Source organism: Suncus etruscus (assembly GCF_024139225.1).
Source record: "Suncus etruscus isolate mSunEtr1 chromosome 15 unlocalized genomic scaffold, mSunEtr1.pri.cur SUPER_15_unloc_1, whole genome shotgun sequence".
NCBI lineage: Eukaryota > Metazoa > Chordata > Mammalia > Eulipotyphla > Soricidae > Suncus > Suncus etruscus.
This window is the reverse complement of record NW_026060286.1, coordinates 350,712-370,210: the sequence shown is the minus strand read 5'-3', so window position 1 is coordinate 370,210 and position 19,499 is coordinate 350,712.

The following is a 19,499-nucleotide window of genomic DNA, read 5'->3' as shown; positions in this document are numbered from 1 at the left end:
AAAAAAAAAAAAAAAAAAAAAGTCAATGATATTTTGTAAATCGCCAAACTAAATGAAGAAATTTTAATGTAGTGATTTTTTTTTCTTTTTCTTTTTTTTCTTTTTTTTTTTTTTTTTTTTGGTTTTTGGGCCACACCCGGCGGTGCTCAGGGGTTACTCCTGGCTGTCTACTCAGATATAGCTCCTGGCAGGCACCGGGGACCATATGGGACACCGGGATTCGAACCAACCACCTTTGGTCCTGGATCGGCTGCTTGCAAGGCAAACGCCACTGTGCTATCTCTCCAGGCCCTAATGTAGTGATTTAACATTACCTTCATAATGACATGTAAAAGCAGTATTAGTCAGGATGCTAGGAGATTGCTGGGCTTGCACAAGTTCCCACCATTTTGTTTCTGTTTTTGTTTTGTTTTTGCTTTTGGGCCACACCCAATGAGGCTAAGGGTTACTCCTGAATCTGGGGTCAGAAATCATTCCTGGGGCCGGAGAGATAGCATGGAGGTAAGGCGTTTGTCTTGCATGCAGAAGGTTGGTGGTTTGAATCCCGGCATCCCATATGGCCCCCTGAGCCTGCCAGGAGTGATTTCTGAGCATAAAGCTAAGAGTAACTCCTGAGCGCTGCTGGGTGTGACCCAAAACAAAACAGAAATCACTCCTGACTCAGGGACCATATGGGATGCTGGAGGATCCATCCTCCATAGTTCATCTTAGGTTAGCCAAGTGCTAGGCAAACACCCTACTACTGCACCACTGCACCAGCCCAATGCCCATCATTTTGTTGTTGTTGTTGGTTGGTTTCTTTGTTTTTGGTTTTTTTTTTTTTTTTTTTTTTTGGTTTTTGGGCCACACCCGGCGATGCTCAGGGGTTACTCCTGGCTGTCTGCTCAGAAATAGCTCCTGGCAGGCACGGGGGACCATATGGGACACCGGGATTCGAACCAACCACCTTTGGTCCTGAATCGGCTGCTTGCAAGGCAAACGCCGCTGTGCTATCTCTCCGGGCCCTGTTTTTAGGTTTTAAGGTTATTCCTGGCTCAGAAATCGCTCCTGGGTGCCAGAGTGGTGGTGCAAGCTGTACAGCGTCTGCCTTGAGCGTGCTAGCCTAAGACAGACGGTGGTTTGATCCCAATGAATGAATTTTCCCAATGGTATGAATTTTCTGTTTGTTTGTTTTTCGGTTACACCTGGGAGTAACCTGGGTTACTCCTGGCTCTATGCTCAGAAATCGCTCCTGGCACACTCAGGGGGACCATATGGTGTCACGACCTCTGCATAAGGAACCCTAACCTAAAGCCCATGGCTAAGGGAGGTCACTAGGTTCAAGAAAGCCTTTGGTTGCTTGTACCCACAATTGCCATGAGATGTTTAGGATAAACATCTTTATTGATAAAGGAAGTGGCATAAATTCACCCCTCATTTGAGACATAGTTTAACTAGCATCCGAGGACATCTCTGAGTCCCTCTAAAGACCGCCAAGACTTCTGTAAATCAAAACTGTTTCCTAGGGACCAAGTAAAAGTGCTGAGGCCTGATTATTCTAGATCAGTATAGGAATGCTATAGGAGATAAGAATGTGAAAATTCCAGAAGAATCAGAGTATCTCGCCCTGAACCTTTGCCACTTAGTTTTAAAAATAATATTGGTGGGGCCCGAGAGATAGCATGGAGGTAAGGCATTTGCCTTGCATGCAGAAGGACGGTGGTTCGAATTCTGGCATCCCATATGGTCCCCTGTGCCTGACAGGGGCAATTTCTGAGCATAGAACCAGGAGTAATCCCTGAGCACTGCCAGTGTGACCCAAAAACAAAACAAATAAACAAACAACAAAAAATATATATAAAGATAATATTGGCATCAAAACAAAACCCAATTTAGGCATGCAGTAAACAGCCACACAAATGTCCCCCTGGAAAACAGGAACTGGGCATTCCAACCACTAAGCTGAATCAGCAGACTTAGGAGACTTCGGGGAAATTAGGCTATTGTTAACCTAGGCCATCAAAGTGAAGTCTCTAGTAAAAGATCAGTAAGTATTGTATTGACACTTATTGTATCAGTAAGTGTAAAGGAAAAGTTTCCCCTGGATTTGCTAACTGCCCTAATCACCTACCCCCCTTCACAATTCTGGGAACTTAAGTTTCCCCTAAGTTTCCTGATCATTCACCTACCTTCACAATTGTGGGAACGTGTAGACCCAGTTATAGTTTAACTTTCTTTCTGTTCCTACATGGTTTTAACCTGGTCATGTTAACCCTGTAAGCTTGCACCTGTACCTTGCAAAAATGTAATTGAGCAAATGCCAGATGTCATGTACTTCCTAAAGCCAATCAATCTACTGTACCTTTCTATTGTTTGAAATACTATATACAGCTTGTAAGCTCAGGGCTCAGGGCTGGCAGTTTCTAGCTTATGCTGGATTCTAACCAGCCCCTGCATGCTTGTAAGAAAATAAACCCCCTGTTTTTGCATGAGATGGTGGTCTTGGTGTCTTTGAACGGCGCATCATCCTCCTGGACTTAACAATTGGAGGTTCCACCGAGATATTCACGCCTGTTCAGGGACATCAACGCTTCACCTCGGGGTTTTGAGAACACCGGCGCCTAGGAGGTAAAATGTGCACTTGGTGTGGGCAGTGTGACTGCCGAACGAGCCCGTGAGGGTTCTCGGTGGCGGCTGACAGACGTGTCTAGAGGGCCGCAGGTCACAGATCTGAGGGACGCCTCAGTGAGGTTTGGGGATCCCGAGGACGCTCGGGAGCCCTTCTGTATGTATGACCCTTAGTGGGGTATACATTTGTAAACTGCCCAAGTATCGGGACCTAGGTCAGATTCTGTTTGTCTGTCTACTGTTTTGTGTGAGTTGTTTCTCCATGTCTTGTGTGACTTGTTTTATTAAGGAGCCCTTGGGAGAAGTGGCCAGAGGGGCCCTTCTCATCAGGGAGGAGGTTGGGTGAAGCCTCCTCGGCAGGGAACAGAAATCTTGGCTCCAGACTTAGGAGACTCCACGGAGCTCCAAGGATCAGTGCAAGTCCCAGCCTGGCTTTCCAAAGTGGGCGTGAGCCCTTCGCAGATCCTTCAGGTTGGTTTGATTTCATTTTGATCTCATTTTTAGTTTTGGTTTTATTTTTTTGGCTTTCCACTTCTCTGGTTCATTTTCTCCTGTCTCTCTCTTCAAAAACTGGAAGTTACTCAGTGAGGGAAAAATCCCTCCCAGTCCTGGAGAGGTGTGGAGTTATTGGGCATGGCCCAGAGAGCAAAAGAAATTTGTAAATTTTAAAGTGAGAGTGAAGACCGGTCAGTGTGAGTGGTGAAGTGCTTGGCAGAATGTGTGGGGAATCTGTGTGATAATTGATTTCTTGATTGTTATTGTCTATTGCCTTTTCTCAGTCAACCACGGAGCAGGCTCAAACTGCTCAGTCCAAGGTCTCTTGCTGGCGAACTTCCCAGAGGTGCAAAAATTGGTGTTAAGTGGGAATTTCTATACTTCCTTGTTATTTTCTGTTTCGTTGTGTTTTTGTATTTCAAGGCAGGCTCTGTTAGGGACAGGGCAAGGTGGTGGTCGCAAACTCTGCCTCTTTGCTGGCCAGCAGGACTTAAATTTGTCCTGAGGGGCTGGACTTTGTGACTAAACACCTCAGCCAAAAAGGTAAAAATCAGAAAAATCTTGAGAGCTGCCGTCTTGTTGCTTCTGGCTGGGAAGCTAAGAAATTAGTCAGTTGGGCCCGGAGAGATAGCACAGAGGTGTTTGCCTTGCAAGCAGCCGATCCAGGACCAAAGGTGGTTGGTTCGAATCCCGGTGTCCCATATGGTCCCCCGTGCCTGCCAGGAGCTGTTTCTGAGCAGACAGCCAGGAGTAACCCCTGAGCACAGCCGGGTGTGACCCAAAAACCAAAAAAAAAAAAAAAAAGAAATTAGTCAGTTAAGAAAGGAAAACTTACCAAACTCCCTCCCCCCCCCCTGGTTTACATATCAAAAAAAAGAAATTGGGAGTGGCTGGGAGTCCAGAAGAAAAAATTGGGTCTTTAAAATCTCTTTGAAAAATTCCTCTGGGGCCCGGAGAGATAGCACAGCGGCGTTTGCCTTGCAAGCAGCCGATCCAGGACCAAAGGTGGTTGGTTCGAATCCCGGTGTCCCATATGGTCCCCCGTGCCTGCCAGGAGCTATTTCTGAGCAGACAGCCAGGAGGAACCCCTGAGCATCGCCGGGTGTGACCCAAAAACCAAAAAAAAAAAAAAAAAAAAAAAAAAAAAAACTTTCTCTGACTTAAAGGTTTCTTAGAATAAATAATTTGGTGGGAAATGTTGCAAATTATTGTAATTAACTTTTCTGATGAAACTAAGTTCTAATACAGACTGGAAAATGCCACCTGCCATAAGGAATTTCACCAACTCTAAGAAATTATCAATCAGTTCAGAAACAGGTTCCAACAGCATTGTAATGTGGGAATAATACAAATTTTTATATTTCTATTTCTGTTAAAAATAATATTAATTTTAAGAGGCCAAAACTGTGTGAAAAATGTTGTGGTTAGCATTTTAATAATATTGTTAATCTTGTGAACGCTTAATATTGTTGAAATACCTAAATCTAAATAACAAAATGAAATTTAATGAGGTTTTAAGGTCTTAATGTAAAAATGCCTAGACTGTCTTTACTAAGTGTAATAGAGAAAAATTTGATCCTGTCAGATAAAAGTAATTCTAGCAATTTGTTTTCTAATTGAGAAAAATAAAAGAAATAAAAGTTTTAGGTATTTGTATAAAAGTGCAGACCTTTTTAAAATTAAAGGTAAAATTAGTCATATTTAATATCTCTAAGGGTTTTTATAACTTAAGTCTACTGTAGTGCTTGAATGGTTATGATACCTACCTCTCATTTGCTGAAGTTGCATCTTGTAAAGCCTAAGTAACTTGAAACTGGAATTTAAGATATAATATGTTCTGAACACTGTCATAAATTTGGCATTTCCATCAATAAACAGAGTATATTTGCAGTAAACTCATTTGGACCTCAATAAGTTATAAAGCAGAAAAAGAAATTGTAAAATAAATTTTTAGAAACTGCAAAATGCTATGTCTAAAAATAGTTAAAGACAAAAGACCATTTTGAATAATGTACTAAGTTGTTCAGAAAAATAAAGTAATTAAAATTAAGTGGAAGGATCAAACTTTAAAAACTATAACTTCTCTAGATTGTAAATTTAAAATACTTTTAAGAAAATTTATGTTTTGTTTTGGTCTAAAAATTTTGTCAAATCTGGCATATAGGAATTTTAACATGAAATACATAAAATATATCAAATATTATTTATGTAAAAATATGTGGTTATGCAAAATGAAAAAATATAAATTTAATACTGGAAAAAAAAAAACTCTGAAAAAGAGTAGCCAGTTGGTAAAACTGAAGGAAATTTGTAGAGTGAATTTAAAAAGAAAAAATTTAAAAATGTGTAAAAGGAACTAAGAAGATGTACCAAGAAAGAAACTATCAGATTAAGTCGGATTATTATTATTATTAAAATGCCTCTAACTCAGGAATTAGCCAATGTTTTGTGTAAAAGAAGTTTGAATGTTTTAAACCATGTTATAGTGTTCATATGTTGTTGGGTAAAAATGGAATAATAATGAGGTATTATAAACAGCTAAAAATATATATAAAGGTTTTAAAAGAAAATAATCAAAAATTTAAAATATTGAGGTTCAGTTTAAAGGTGTTTAAAAATATAGTAATTGTTAATTGTAAATTTTTTTTAAAAGTTTAAAGTCTGCCAGAAAATTTTGTAAAATAAAATTGCTGGTGTCTAATATGTTTTCTGCTTTAAGCTGAGTCCAGAAGAATAAGCAAACTTCTACTCTCTGTACGTAAATTTATTTGCTGCCAAAAATATTAATAAGTGTATCACAAGAAACTTTATGAATATAGTCATGGTTTAAAGAATTAATAATAATATAAAAAAACCGTATTGTAAAAGCCTCCAGACAATAATCAGGTTTAAAATTTTCTGTGCAAAATTAAGTAACATTTGCTTTTTCTCTCTTCCTAGCACCTTTTAATATAATTTTTATGTCATGGCATCAGTTTGCTTTGCATGAAATACAAACAGATAAATTTCCTCTCTGCATGAGGAGTAATCCCCGTGCAAACAGGGAATCTTAAAATTAGTAAGGGGACCCCAAAGCCCTCTTTTGGGAAAATAATCAGGCTTGAGGTGGTGTGACAAGCAGGCACCTTTAGGCATCTGGCTAACAAAACCAGGAAGACATCAAGATGAATGGCCTGAAAAAGAAAATGGGAAATTTCCTAGAAGTTTCTGAACCTGCACTAACTGGCCACGGCCACTCTCACCTTCCACCCTCAGTCACAAAAAAAGAGGACTTGAGGTCAGAGTCTCTTCCAAGCCTGAAGAGGAGTGGAACAGGCTACCTCTAGGAAAATCCTGCAGTGGGTGAGAAGACAAGGGCCATCCGCGAACCAACTCGTTCCTACATCAGCCTAGCCTAAGTGACTGTAACGTGACAAACCTGCTGTGTCCCCACCCTATCCTCAAAAATTCTCTGTGAGTATTGGGGGTGCCCCAAATGGAGATTTCTCCAGTAGTATTGTGTTTATGCAAAGAAAAGAGCCAAAATTTTTTCAAATATCTGGTAATGTGCAGGGTGGAGGTGGAGAGAAAAATAATTTTTATAGTTAAAGTAAAGTAACCTATGGGTGAAAGCATTCTCATTAATTGTACAGGAACAGATCATAAATTATAAATGCAACATTAGTCTAACTAAAAATAATTCAGAGCTGTTTGTTAATAATGCTATGATGCTTTGATTTCTGTTGTTTAACTTGTGTTATCATTAATTGTTACACACTAGGTGTAAAAGACCTTAGATACAGAACAAGTGAAAACCCCCCCAGGAACCTCTTCATAAGTCTTTTTCAGATACTTCTCAGAAGCCCACAGCTCGGGTGGTCAGTGGCCTGGACAGACTATCTGGTGACCTCAAAGGACCCCCGCCCCCTGCATATCCATCTGACTCAACTTCCTGGACCAGGGCAAAATGAAGATCACCTACTGTACCAGATGACAGCATGGAACTGTGAAACCACTGGTCAGGCATACTGGAAGCTCTCTTCCAGTTGGGACTGGATCATGATAACCAGATTTGTAGTGAATCACACTTTTTGAAGAGCAGCTGGGGAAGGGGGGCATAAAAAGAAATGCCTTACATTGCCCTTGAAGTTTTTAATCTGGGCCTCCCATTATTGTGTGCTAATTCAGAAGCTGCCCAGAGTGCTCTATTATAATTCTGATTTCTTTAAGGCAAGGTTTAGTAGCTGCTCTACCCTCGAGAACTGGTTTCCCTCACCCTGGCAGTCATCCTAGGGATGGAGTTAGCTGCTGAAATTAAAACAGGAACAACTGCGCTCTTAAGGGGGGGCGGGGGCGATCAAATCAGTAAGCTTGAAACAGCCGTCAGGCAAGACCTAAGAGAAATAAAAGCCTCAGTTCAAGCTCTCAAAGACTTGCTAACTTCCCTGTCAAAAGTTGTGCTCCAGAATAAAAGGGGGTTAAATCTCTTCTTTTAACAGGAAAGTGGGCTATGCATGGCCCTCAAAAAACACTGGGGTTGTACAGGCATCCATGAACATACTTAAAAAGAGGCTAGACGAAAGGGAACAAAAATCCCGGGTTCAAGACAATTGGTTTTAGTCCTGGTTCAAGTAGTCCCCCTGGCTAACAACTCTAATGTCTGCCATTACAGGCCAACTTGTGCTCCTGCTGCTATTACTGACTATAGGACCTTATGATTATTAGGTAGCAATATGAGGCACTTAATCAAACAACCCAAGATCTCTAGGATTAGAGATCAAACAAAAAGAAAAGGGGTGATGTAAAGGAAAAGTTTCCCCTGGATTTGCTAACTGCCCTAATCACCTACCCCCCTTCACAATTCTGGGAACTTAAGTTTCCCCTAAGTTTCCTGATCATTCACCTACCTTCACAATTGTGGGAACGTGTAGACCCAGTTATAGTTTAACTTTCTTTCTGTTCCTACATGGTTTTAACCTGGTCATGTTAACCCTGTAAGCTTGCACCTGTACCTTGCAAAAATGTAATTGAGCAAATGCCAGATGTCATGTACTTCCTAAAGCCAATCAATCTACTGTACCTTTCTATTGTTTGAAATACTATATACAGCTTGTAAGCTCAGGGCTCAGGGCTGGCAGTTTCTAGCTTATGCTGGATTCTAACCAGCCCCTGCATGCTTGTAAGAAAATAAACACCCTGGGGCTGGAGAGATAGCATGGAGGTAAAGCGTTTGCCTTTCATGCAAGAGGTCATCGGTTCGAATCCCAGCGTCCCATATGGTCCCCTGTGCCTGCCAGGAGCAATTTCTGAGCATGGAGCCAGGAGTAACCCCTGAGCACTGCCGGGTGTGACCCAAAAACCACAAAAAAAAAAAAAAAAAAAAAAAAAAAAAAAAAGAAAATAAACACCCTGTTTTTGCATGAGATGGTGGTCTTGGTGTCTTTGAACGGCGCATCATCCTCCTGGACTTAACATAAGTATTGTATTAAAGTATTGCATTGTAAAGTATTGTAAGTATGTATTAAAGAGGATGTCAAGGAGTTCTATAGGATATTTTAATAATACCTCACAGAAGCCACATGTTTTCCTGCTATGTTAACTACTGATCACATCCTTCCTCCTTGCTACTTCAGAATGACTTGCTAAAGTAAATGTATAAAAACCCTGATCTTTGAATGAACACAAGGTCTAGATCCAAACTCCTCTCTAGGTGTGAGGTCTAATCAAAATCCACAGAGTTCTTTGCCCACTTTCCTGGAGGATCCCACTTCTGTTCCTGTGTCCAGCAGCTTCTGCCCAGCCTAGAGAGGCCCCAGGCATCTGGCACCCAAGTGTGACATCTGGCGACCATGAAGGAACAAGCACCTGCCCCCCCCCCCCCAATGTGTGGGATCCAAAGGAGGGTAAGCTATCTCTTTCCTTTTCTCTCCTTTTCTTTTTGGTTTTGGGGCCACACCAGCAGCACTCAGAGGTTACTCCTGGCTCTGCACTCAGAAACCGATCCTAGCAGGCTCAGGGGACCATATGGGATGCCAGGGATTGAACATGGGTCCCTTCTGGGTCGGCTGTGTGCAATGCAAATACAGTACCGCTGTACTATTGCTCCAGGCCCCTTTCCTTCTTTCTTATTTTTCTTTTTAAGGAACATGGAAAGGAACTCACCAAGATTCTTAAGACCACCGATAAAGAAAGACATCCAGGTAAAGAGAGGTATTTTTGGTAAGAACAATGGGTCAAGGCAATTCTAAAGATCAATTGTTTTCTTTTTCTTGTTTTTTTTTTTTTTTTGATTTTGGGTCACACCCGGCAGCGCTCAGGGGGGTTATTCCTGGCTCCAGGCTCAGAAATTGCTCCTGGCAAGCACGGGGGACCATATGGGGCGCTGGGATTCAAACCGATGACCTCCTGCATGAAAGGCAAACGCCTTACCTCCATGCTCTCTCCGGCCCCAGATCAATTGTTTTCTAATGTGTTGTGCTGTGCTTTGCCTGGCTGTGGGTCTCAGATCACCCAGCATCAGGTAGTAGAATTCCTCTAATTTGTGCAGAAAGTTAGATCTTGGCTTCCCAAGGAAGGCAGCCTTTCTTTCCAGGATTGGAAGAAGGTGGGAAAAGACATCTGCAAATTCTACAAGCAGAAGGGCCCAAAGGAAATCCTTGCCACTGCCCTTACCATGTGAAAACAGGTCAGAGATCTCATGGATGATAGGGTCTGAATTAGAATGTCTAACACAGGAGACCAGATTGGAGGAGGAGATGCTTGTTTTGAGGCTCCCAAAGAAAGGGAAACTAATTCTGCAAGAGGGACTGAGGAGGAGGGGGAGGAGAGTGAGTAGGAAGAGGTTTTTAAGAGTAACAACAGTGATGTTTTTCCAGTAGCCCCCACCCCCACTTTCTCTAGATGAAAAGTCACACCCCTCTGCCAACTGTCGCTTGGGCTCCAAGCCCTGCACCGCCTTTCTGGAAGCTGCTAGCCTCCTAGAAATTCTAGCTGCTTTCTGGGGAGGCCAGTAGGGGATTTGGAGTTTGCCTTCCCCATACTGTATAAAGAAGGGGATGAGCTGGTCTGGGAGAGGTTGCCACGAAATTACTAAAAGATCTTAAGCAGGCAGGAAATGGTTTTGGCTCATCTCTCCATCTCTATTCAATTTGTGGAAACTATGGACAAGATGGATGACATTTTTGATTGGCAACAAATAGCAAAATGAGTCTTATCTCTAGGACACTATATACTATGGAGAACAGAATATGAGGAAGAGACAGAATTGGAGGTAGAAGCTTTTGAACATAGAGATCTGCTGACTTTGGCTACAGCCCCTCCTATGCAAAAGATTAGAAATTTTACAGGACTAACTAGACCTGATACTATAAGTTTGGCGCTGCAGGGTTTTGTTTTCCTGTAATGTTGGAGGAATATGAGGAGACCTTATAGAAACCTTTGCCTTATAAATTGTTAATTCAAGAAATAGAGGGGCCAGAGAATTAGTACAGTGGTAGGGCTTTTGCCTTGCATGCAGATTGATGGTGGTTTGGTTCCCAGCATCCTATATGGTCCCCAGAGCCTGCCAGGAGTGACTTCTGAGCACATTGCCAGAGTTACTCCTGAGCATCACTGGTTGTGGCCCAAAAAACAAAACAAAAGAACACCTATTAGGTGGAGCCAGAGTGATATCACAGCAGTAGGGCATTTGCCTTGCAAGAGGCTGACCCAAGATAGAACAGGGTTCAATTCCCACCATCCCATATGGTCCCAGAAGCCTGTCAGGAGTGATTTCTGAGTGCAGAGACAGCAATAAGCCCTAAGTGGCACCGGATGTGACTCAAAAACAAAACAAACAATCAAACAAAAAAGGTAATAAGAGGGGCCAGAGAGATAGCATGGAGGTAAGGTGTTTGCCTTTCATGCAGAAGGTCATCGGTTCGAATCCCGGTGTTCCATATGGTCCCCCTTGCCTGCCAGGAGCAATTTCTGAGCATGGAGCCAGGAGTAACCCCTGAGCACTGCCGGGTGTGACCCAAAAGCCACAAAAAAACAAAACAAAACAAAACAAAAAGGTAATAAGAATTAGAGCCAGCTGTAGTTATTTATTTTTTTTAAAGGCCTATCTTTTTTTTTTCTCTAATATATAGCCAGCAAAATAACAGGCTGGGGGGCCGGGGCGGTGGCGCTGGAGGTAAGGTGCCTGCCTTGCCTGCGCTAGCCTAGGACGGACCGCGGTTCGTCCCCCGGCGTCCCATATGGTCCCCCAAGAAGCCAGGAGCAACTTCTGAGTGCATAGCCAGGAGTAACCCCTGAGCGTCACAGGGTGTGTGGCCCAAAAACCAAAAAAAAAAATAAAAAAATAAAAAAAAAATAAAATAACTGGCTGGGAATTTGAAGACGCCCAAATTTCCCATATTTTTCTCATCCCTCTTCTACCTTTTTGCTGTTACTCTCGTTTTGTTCCGGTTTGTTAGTCTGTGTTCTGTATTAATTTGAAATTTAGTTTTAAATGTGTGTTGGAATTGTGTCTGCTTTATGCTATGTTTATGATTGAGTATCCTGTGGATATCCCAGGGGACAGCTGAGAGGGGTTGTAAATTCCACTCTAGTTGCTTTTTAAAGGTGGCCAGAGAAAGAAAAAACAAAAAAAGGTGGTTCTTTTTTTTTTTTTTTTTTAAACCAAGCTACCTTTGAACTTGCTTGTATCTGGGCTGGAAAATCTTCCTAGGGAGCCTATTGTCTGTATGCTAACAGAGGAACTGATTACTAGTTAGGGGAAAGAAAAAACTTTGGGCTTTTTAAAATTTCTACTGAAAACAGGAGCCTGAGAGATCTCATGGAGGTAAGGCATTTGCCTTTCATGCAGGTCATTGGTTCAAATCCCAGCATTCCATTTGGTCCTCTGAGCCTGCCAGGAGTGATTTCTGAGCATAGAGCCAGGAGGAACCCCTGAGTGCTGCCGGTGTGGCCCAAAAACCAAAAAAAAAAAAAAATTCTACTGATAATAAAAGTTTCTCTGATTTTAGAAATTTCTACAAATAAAGAATTAGGATAGGGGCTGGAGAGATTGCTTAGCAGTAGGGCATTTGCCTGGCATGCGGCCAACCTAGAACGAATGTTGGTTCAAATCCCAGCATCCCCTATGGTCCTCAGAGCCTGTCGATTTCTGAGCACAGAGCCAGAAGTAAACCCCGAGTGCCACTGGTTATGACCCAAAAACAAAACACCCCCCCCAAAAAAAAAGAAAGAAAGAAAAGAAAATTGTATTTGTTGAAATTATAAAATTCAGGGCAGAGTGATAGCACAGTGTTTGCCTTGTGCAGCTGACCCAGGACAGGCCTCAGTTAGATCCCAGACATCCCATTTGGCCCCCCAAGCTTGAGGGACCATATAGATTGCCGGGAATTGAACCGAGGTCCCCGAGGTTGGCTGCGTGCAAGGCAAACGCCCTACTGCTATGCTATCCCTTTGGCCCACCCCTGAATTATTTCTAAGGTGGTAGAATCTCTAGAGACAATAAGAAACAGGAAGGCCAGCAGGAAAACTGCCAGGGAATTGAAGGACAAGAGGGGAAGACTGTAGCTTCCCCCCGGAAATGTTATGGGTAAAAGAATACCGAATGTAGGAGGCATTTCTCCTGGATCCAGTAAAGGGAAGGCAACAATGTTTTGTCCTCTTTACACTAACAGCTAGTTGGATGACAGAAAGAAAATGCATGAACCCTCCAGGACAAACACAGAAAGGGTTCCCCCCCCCCCTGGAATTCAGCTGACTCAGCCCCCAGGGCAGAAGGCAGACCATCCTAAAATTCCTGCTGATAGCAGCTACTAGAAACCACCTGGAAACAGATGACTTCAGAGCTGGTAGCTGAGACCAGATGCATAACTGCATCCCATAAGCAGTCAACTCCAGAAATATTGTTTCTTGCTATGTTTTTTTTGTTTGTTTGTTTTTGTTTTTGGGTCACACCCAGCAATGCTCAGGGGTTACTCCTGGCTCTACGCTCAGAAATCGCTCCTGGCAGGCTCTGGGGACCATATGGGATGCCGGGATTCGAACCAATGACCTTCTGCATGAAAGGCAAATGCCTTACCTTCATGCTATCTAGTCGGCCCCCTCTTGCTATGTTTTAATCTACAGTCACCTGAGGTTTATGTCTCTACTAATGAGGCAATCAGGCTACCTAACCCCCCCCTCCCCATTTTACATCCAGTAGCCTGGACAAAGAGCATATCAGAGTATTGACTAATAATTCTAAGGTCTTAGCAACATCAAACTACCTCCAAAAATAGTCTCTGGGACCAATATACAGGACTGTGCAGTGATGTTCCTATGTGCTTTTCTAAGAAGGGAACCCCCTTTTTGGGGTGTCTTCCACTTCATTATCAGACCATGCTCACTAGCATTTACAACCATTCATCATATTATCCTCAAGCTTGGCTCCCATGAGAACTTCAGCTTGTTACAATTGGTGACTACACATATGACTTGAAGGAGTTTCCTAATCCTCAACTCATCTTTAATTGCCAGGAAGAACACAAGGTTTTAAACTTCCTTAGTGAATCCCCCAAATGGTTTGACTGCGGCTTTCCTAGCAGTGCCACTGTCTTTCAACCAAGGCGCTGACATAAAGTTATATAATTTTTCCATACCCACCCCTCACATTGATATATTTAGATATCTGAATAAAACTCCCCTTTATGTTCCTTTTAAGCTCTTGGCTTAAAAGCTCTCGCCCTGTCCACTGCTTTTGCGCCCTGGCTGGGTCAGACACATTTTTTTTACCATTTCCCCTATCACAACTCCTCAAATTTTTTCCCAAGCCTGTTTCATCTGCTAGCAGCCACCAGTCCAGTGTTATTAAAACCTGGAGAAAAGCCTCAAGGTCAAATTATAAATATTGAGGAATGTCTTAACCTGCCCTATGCTGTCCTCATGACTCAGTCATCAGACACACAGATTACTACTTTCCATACTTCTTATAATGCCTCTGGTACAAATTGTGTATTAAATAATTCTATCAATCCAACCATAGCTAAAAAAAATATTCTGTATTTCTGATTTTGTTTGTTTGTTTGTTTGTTTGGTTTTTTTTTGGGAGTCACACCTGGCAGCGCTCAGGGGTTCCTCCTGGCTCTATGCTCAGAAATCGCTCCTGGCAGGCTCAGGGGACCATATGGGATGCGAGATTCAAACCACTGTCCTTCTGCATGGAAGGCAAATGCTTTACATCCATGCTATCTCTCTGGCCCCCCATATTTCTGTTTCTTAAGCAACTTGTTTATGTTATGCTCCCTGTGGAAATCCATGGTGATTGGTACAACTCTTGCCATTTTAGCCATAAAGAAACAGCATGCTTTAATGAGGCTTAAGCGATTCGTTGCCTCTCTTATCCTGGGGATCACTGCTTTCACCTCCATGTTTGCATCTATTGCTATCTCCACCACAGTATTGGTTAAGGAACTGCATATGGCCTCTCATGTTAATGACTTTTCTAGAAATGTTCCACTTGCTATGACTGAACAGGGAATTATAGATAGAAAACTAGAGGTTAAAATTGATGCTTTAGAAGACACAATCGTTTGGCTTGGGAATAAAGCACAGAATCTTAAATTTCAGATGTCCACTCTTTGCTATGTAGAATACAAATATGTATGTGTCACCCCTTATCCATATACTGTAATACATCTCAGCCTTGGGATAAGCTAAAGACCCATTTACTGGGTGTATGGCAACACAATATGTCTTTGAACATTAAATCCTTGTAATGGGGCCGGGCGGTGGCGCTAAAGGTAACGTGCCTGCCTTGCCAGCGCTAGCCTTGGACGGACCGCGGTTCGATCCCCTGGTGTCCCATATGGTCCCCCAAGCCAGGAGCAACTTCTGAGCGCATAGCCAGGAGTAACCCCTGAGCGTTACCAGGTGTGGCCCAAAAACCAAAAAAAAAAAAAAAAAAAAAAAATCCTTGTAGCAAGATATAGTGGTTCTAAGCAAGTCCAAATCGGGTATCACAGATATTGATGAATTGGTTGCAGATCTATGGTCCAATGCTCAGACTTTAAATCCTTTAAAGTCCTTTTTTTTGTTTGTTTGTTTTTTCGGGCCACACCCATTTGATGCTCAGGGATTACTCCTGGCTAAGCACTCAGAAATCGCCCCTGGCTTGGGGGACCATATGGGATGCCACGGGGTGGAACCGACGTCCTTCCTTGGCTAGCACTTGCAAAGCAGACACCTTACCTCTAGCCCCAAAGTCCTTTAAATCCTTTAAAATTCTTTAAAGAGCATTGGTCACTGGGTAACCACTACAGGAATTGGGTTTGTGGTCTTAATAGTTGGTGTCATCTGCCTTCCCATACTGGCTCACTTACTAATGTCTGCTATTAAAGATGTCTGTATAGGGCTGGAGAGAGAGCATGGAGGTAAGGCGATTGCCGTGAATGCAGAAGGATGGTGGTTTGAAACCCGACATCCCATATGGTCTCCCATGCCTGCCAGGGGTGATTTCTGAGCATAGAGCCAGGAATAATCCCTGAGCTCTGCCTGGTGTGACCGAAGGAAAAAAAAAAAGAAAAAGGAAAAAGAAAAAGATGTCTGTATAGATATAGAATTGGTCAGCATTCACCTTAAATATAAAATGAAAGGGGGGCCGGAGAGATAGCATGGAGGTAAGGCGTTTGCCTTTCATGCAGAAGGTCATCGGTTCGAATCCCGGCGTCCCATATGGTCCCCCGTGCCTGCCAGGAGCAATTTCTGAGCATGGAGCCAGGAGTAACCCCTGAGCACTGCCGGGTGTGACCCAAAAAAACACAAAAAAAAAAAAAAAAAAAAAATATATAAAATGAAAGGAAAGGAAAATGTCACAACCTCTGTCTAAGGAACCCTAGCCTAGTGCCCCTGGCTAAGGGAGGCCTCTAGGCTCAAAAAGCCTTTGGTTGTCTGTACCCACAATTGCCTTGAGATGTTTAGGATAAAGGGGATATTGATAGAGGTAGTGGCATAAATTCACCCCTCATTTGAGACAGTTTTACTAGCATCCTAAGGACATCTCTTAGTTCCTCTAAAGACCACCAAGACTACTGTAAATCAAAACTGTTTCCTAGAGACCAACTAAATGTGCTGAAGCGATTATTCCAGGCCTTTCTGATCAGTATAGGAATGCTATAGGAGATAAGAATGTGAAAATTCCTGAAGAATCAGAGCATCTGGCCCTGAGCCATGGCCACTGGGTTTTAAAGATAATCTAAGCATCAAAACAAAACCCAGGGACTGGAGAAATAGCACAGCTGTAGGGCATTTGCCTTGTATGCAGCCAATTCAGGACTGATGGTGGTTTGAATCCTCCAGTGCCTGCCAGGAGCAATTTCTGAGCACAGAGCCAGGAGTAACCCCTGAGAGCCACTGGGTATGGCCTCAAATTAGGCATGCAGTAAACAGCCACAAAATTGATCCCCTAAAAAACAGGAACTGATCATTTAAACCACTAAGCTGATTCAGCAGACTTAGGAGACTTTGGGAAATTAGGCTATTATTAAATCCTAGGCTATAAGTAAGTGACATCCCTGGTAAAAGAACAATATATATCGTAGGGCCCGGAGAGATAGCACAGCCTTGCAAGCAGCCAATCCAGGACTAAAGGTGGTTGGTTCGAATCCCGGTGTCCCATATGGTCCCCCGTGCCTGCCAGGAGCTATTTCTGAGCAGACAGCCAGGAGTAACCCCTGAGCAACGCCGGGTGTGGCCCAAAAACCAAAAATAAATAAATAAATAAATAAATAAATAAATAAATAAATAAATAAATATTATAATCACTGTAAAGAGGATGTCAATGAATTCAATAGAACATTTTGATTTTGATGATTACCTATACCTCAGAGAAGCCATATGTTTTCTGGCTATGTAAACTATTGATCACCCCCTTCTTCCTTGCTAACTCAAAATGACTTGCTAAAATAGATGTATAATAACCATGCTCTTTGAGTGAAGAAATGGGCTAGATCCCTGGGGCCAGAAAAATAGCATGGAGGTAAGGCATTTGCCTTTCATGCAGAAGATAGTTGGTTCAAATCCCGGCATCCATATGGTCCCTTGAGCCTGCCAGGAGCGATTTCTGAACAAAGAGCCAGGAGTAACCCCTGAGCTGCCGGGTGTGACCCAAAAACCAAAACCAAACAAACAAACAAACAAAAAAAAAACACCAAAAAATGAAATGGGCTAGATCCAACTCCTCTCTCAGTGTGAGGTCTAGTCTTGATCCACCAACTCCTTATGAAACTCTCCTCAAAGACCCCACCACTGTTCCTGTGTCCAGATGCTCCTGCCCAGCCTAGAGAAGCCATGGCAATATGGAATGCAGGAAAGCAAACTGAAGGTCCATCAGGGGTTGGCCATGTGCAAATAAAATGCCCTACTGCTGTGCTATCACTCCAGCTCCTCTATTATGAATTTTATTTTTTTTTTGTTATGAATTTTAATGTGCCCAGAAATGTTTGAGGATTGGGAGAAGGCCTTGTCATACTCCTGACATGAACGAGGTTTCTTTCCAGGATGTGCTCAATAAGGTCTGAGGATTGAGCAAAGGCCTTGACATGACTCAGGCTTCACTCCTGTATGAATATCCATGTGCCTAGTAAGTTGTGAGGATTGAGCGAAAGCCTTCCCACTCACCGAACATGTAAGCTTAATTCTTGTATGAATTGTATTGTGTCTAGCAAGAACTGAGGGGGAAGTGAAGGCCTTGATGTTGGGGACTGACTTGTTTGAGGCCATTTTGCTATTCTTTCTGCCATAATCCAGCCTTTCACCTAAAGGCTACATGCAGTCTTGCTGTAAGTTCTTGGGCCAAAGAGAAAGGAAAATGCAGCTACAAAGTACAATTAATCTTTTAGCCCGGAGGAGAGCAACACAGCCCAGTACCATTCCCAGAAAAGAGGCCTTACTCCCTTAACCATATCCCTGAGTTTACAAGACATTCATTATTGTGTATATGCTACATTGTCTGTTCAAGATCACTGAGGCAAGCACATCTTGCACCACCTCCTGATAGTCAAGCAATTAGGAATGCAGCTAGAAGGTCACAAGATGTTTCCATGGATACTGCAAGAAGTATTGCCCACTTGCCTTATTTGGAATAATGAAGTAATTTTCATGCCAAAAGTGTGATTGACATCACCCTTGTACTGCCCCCTTCTCCTTCTCTATATAAGAAGGAGCTGTAGCCAAATAAAGTTGCCCTTGAGCAGTGAGACATTGCCTTGGGTCTTTATTATTAACCTCTTTCAGATTTTTTACAGTGTGGTTGTGCTTCTACCCAGCAAAATAGGAGTGCGGTTGTCTGAGAAGTCTTCCCAGCTAATTCCTGCTGGCCGGGCCCCCCTGGGGGGCTTCAGGACCCCGCACCTTGACCTTCCAGACATGCATGATGTTTCTTTCCTGTCCAGACTTCCTTAGGGTCACTTGGATGTGACAATTGCTTCACAGCATGTCCACCTCCCTGTCAGAGGGATCCTGTGAACTGAGGGTGTCCGAGGGCATATCAATGGACTCAGCACATAGGAAGACCCCTCCACATGGCATCTACCTCAAAAGTAGATGTGCTCCTGAGGAATGTCAGAGTCTCAGGTAATGATCCAAGGGCAAAGGCAAGCATGGAGACAGACAGGGCAGACAGACATCCAGCTGCCCAAGAAGTGCATATGACATAGGGCTGTGCAGCCAGCCTGAGAGTACAGAGGCAAAGGCTCAGAATCTCAGGTTCTATTCTAAAGGCCCACAGATGGGGAAGCAGAAAGATCAAAGCCAAGACAGTAAAGCTCCTGATCATTCTGGGATTGAGCAGCAAGGGCACGTACTGGAGCAGGAGAGGCACCACACAACTGATCCAGGAGCCCAATATTCACTACTAAGCACCCACACTTCACATATGCCCAGGATGCTCCATACCCATTCCACAGGTTGATTCTGGGGGCTCTTTCCACACCCAACTGCAAACACATCTCTCTGCAGCCTACCAAGGGCTCCTCCTTCCAACTAGGAGATCAGCGCAGGCTTTACCCCACAATGCCTTAACACTGACGAAAGATTCATGGGTTAGAAACAGAAGACGACAACACCCCTGTGCATGAGTGTGAGTCCCTAATAAAAGTGGCTGAATCACTGAAACGATGAAGAAGATTCTTTGCTCTCCATATGCACATTGGTTATTGCACAGATAAGATCAAGTTTAAATGAAAGTCCAACTGAGGAGGCCAGATAATACAGTGGAGGGAACAACACTGGCCTCGCACAGGGCCAACATGCATAGATCTTGGCGACCTCTGTAGTATCCTGAGCTGTTCCAGAGGTAAGCCCTGAGTGAAGAGCCAGTGGTAAATATAAAGACTGCCAAGAATGTCAAAACCCAAAAATACCTTAACTTTTTTTTTGTTTTGTTTTGT